At 56.5% G+C, this 2,875-nt stretch overlaps 1 non-coding gene across 1 annotated transcript; it reads right to left on the bottom strand.

The window, feature by feature from the left end:
• On the bottom strand, nucleotides 714-815 carry MIR196A (microRNA 196a). Its single transcript, NR_129631.1, has one exon. It is a non-coding gene; the product is annotated as a microRNA 196a (primary transcript).

Below are 2,875 nucleotides of genomic sequence, written 5' to 3'. Positions count from 1 at the left end.
ACTGTCCAACAGTCTGGGGTCCCCACTAGTCTGCAAGACAGGCCCCTCTGGGTGGGGGTGGCCCTCCAGACATGGGATACCCACATCCCAGCCCAAGGGTCTACAGGGGAACCCTGGCCACTGAGTGCGAAGAGGCCAGCTCAGGGCTGAGGAAAGGAGGGCTGTTTTGGACCTACCTCTGTCTCACTAAGGGGAGGGTAGAAAGGACCCTGGGAGCCTGGAGGCTGAGACTGCAAGAGATCCTGATGTTTCCCTTTCAGAATAGGATAGGCTGAGCCCTATTCAAGGACACCTGAAGCCTCCTGTGGAAGTGGAGCCCTGTCCACCCAGTAAAAGGTTACAGAGACCTCAAGGTCATCCTGTGAATCTGTTGAAATCAAGTGCTTGCCAAGTTGGGGAGACTTTCTTTAGAAAGTCTGAATGTAGCCCAAGCAGTTAGCTTGAAGCCCTGACTCCGATCCTTCTGGCTCTGTAGAACAGCCCAGAAAGGTGCCTTTGGAGAGTGGAACAGTCTTCAGTGCCCCTTCCCCTCCCAACACATGTGTAAACGAATGCATAAGTGGGAAGACACCCTAGGGCAGCCCAGATCTCCTCTCTGGGGAACATTCTTGCTGCTCCTGGATTAGGGACATCACACCTCTTCACGTGTTGCAAGAGTGAGACTAGTTCTGAGTCTGCTTCCCCACCCACCCTCCACTCCTCCAGCTAAGCGAGGAGCAGTAACTGCCGTGAGTCGGGTGGTTTAATGTCGTTGTGTTCAGAAATCCAGGCCCAACAACATGAAACTACCTAATTCACTCAGCAGTTCCAGTTCACGCTCCAGGTCAAGGGCTCACTGGGGACAGGCCCCTGCAGCCATTTTTGTGGGCCCAAAGGGCTGGCCAGCTAACTTCCTTTTTCTCCACCTCTTCCCAAACAGAACACAGTTGCTAGAAAACAAGTTTAGAGAACTGGAGGCCAGGACTTCAGGCAAAACCTCTGGAGCTGGTTCTGGCAGCTCAGATTCCAGGAACTTTTGTTCCCTCTCAGGAGCTCTAGTCAGAGGGCACTCTGGGCCCCAGGGTTAGATATACCTGCTTGGTCACTGCCTCTCAGCCTCTGTCTCTGAAGCTGGAGGTCTCCACAGCCAAAAAAAATTTCACTCTCAACTTCAAGCTGCTCTCATAGTATGTGTGCGGTCACCATCTGTCTAGCGCCTATCCTCCAGGGTTACCCAGGGTAGCTCTAAGCCGAATCCTCAAGCCCTACCTCAGACCCCAACTTTGAAACGGGCACAGACAAGAGAGTGGAGAAAAACTGACAATCGGAGCGGGAGCGGAAAAGCAGACCGGGAGAAAGTCTCAGGAAGACTAGGGCGCAAACACAAGCCCAGAACTGGAAAGGCAAGAGGGCTGACCTGAGCAGCCTCCAGGAAGTTACCCTGCCCGTCTCCGCAGAGGGAGAGCTGTCCCAGGTGAAACAACCCATTCCGAATTCACAGATGAAACCGGGAAATTCGCTCCTTCCTTCTGGACCTTCAGCCTGGACCCTTCTCTCCCCGGCCCCCACCGATGTTCCGTGCTGCCACTTCCGTCCCTCCGGACCCCGCGCCCTCACAGGTGCCCGAGCGCGCACGCCGCACCCGGCGGCGGCCGCGCGGGCCCAGCGGCGGACTTACCTTGGCGGCGGCGGCGGCGGGAGCGGCCGTCGGAAGGGGCGGCAGGCGCGGAGCCAGCGGTCCTGTCCCGCCCGGCCCGGCTCCCTCCCGGCCTCGTCCGGGAGGCCGGGGTCCCAGCGGCCACGTGTCAGACGGGGAAGTCCGAGGGGGCTCAGGAGTCTGCGGAGCCGCCCGCTCCCCCTCCCGGGTATAAATCTTGGGGACCGGAAATACAATAAAACTTCACCGTGTTGATGAACTTCAAATGGTTTACATCCCCTCCTGTCCTGAAAAGAAAGACGGCCGGGGGCGGGTTAAAGGAAGGGGAAACAAATTTACGAGCCGCGGAAGCACCCGCTCGGCCCCTTTCTTTCGCCCGGCGGCCGATGTCCGCGTGGAGAGAAGCGGTCTGGCCTCGGACTTGGCCCGGGGTCCCCGCCGCCCCGCTCGGCGTTCACGGCGTCTGGAGGCCACCTCCCCCCGGAAAACGCACCGAGGCCTCTGCTCGCTTCCCCGCTCCTCGCGAGCAGAGCCGGGCCTCCTGGTTATGGCTCTGACTGCCAGCCACGGCCTGACCTCGGTTCTTTGCATCTTTCCGCCGAAAGCGGGTTTTTTTTTTTTTTTTTCTTTTTTCGCTCTAGCCGCCAGATCTTTGCCCTGCCCCTCCCTGTTTATTGCCAGGAACTTGCTGGAAAGGAGAAGAGAGTCAGAAGGTCTGATGGGCTGAGTCGGGCAAGGGCACCCACAGGAGAAACCCCGAGCGGCCAGTCTTCGCCGGAATGGCAGTGACGGCCAGCGGCTAACAGTGTCCCAAATCGTCTTCTCTCTGCTTTCCTAAAATACTCAAAATCAAACAAAAATGACCACTACCCAGCTCGCCACTAATCCTCTCCACAGTTCTTTTCTGCCCTGGGCCATTTTTCTGTTTTGTTTTTACAAACTTTGTGGAATCCGGATTTGGAATGGCAGTTCGGCTGTGTGAACCAAAACTGAGTGTGAACCAAAACTGAGAAAAATCCCTTTCACCTTGGGCTCCAGATAACTGGGAGTGAAGTTACTGATTTCTTGCTCACTTTGTCTGATGAAGGGGTCTGGTTAGGTGCGCTTCAGGGTGGGAGAGCAAAGGAATTCCAGCGTGCCTCACTAGTTATTCACAAAACAAAACAAGAGAAAACAACCAAGGATTCGGGTCTGACATGCTCTGGGGAGGTTTGTGTACAGGATTGAGGCCCGGCTGCA

The sequence above is a fragment of the Capra hircus genome, chromosome 19 (genome assembly GCF_001704415.2).
Source record: "Capra hircus breed San Clemente chromosome 19, ASM170441v1, whole genome shotgun sequence".
Lineage (NCBI taxonomy): Eukaryota > Metazoa > Chordata > Mammalia > Artiodactyla > Bovidae > Capra > Capra hircus.
The sequence above is the reverse complement of the archived record's forward strand: the minus strand, read 5'-3'. Positions and strand labels throughout refer to the sequence as shown.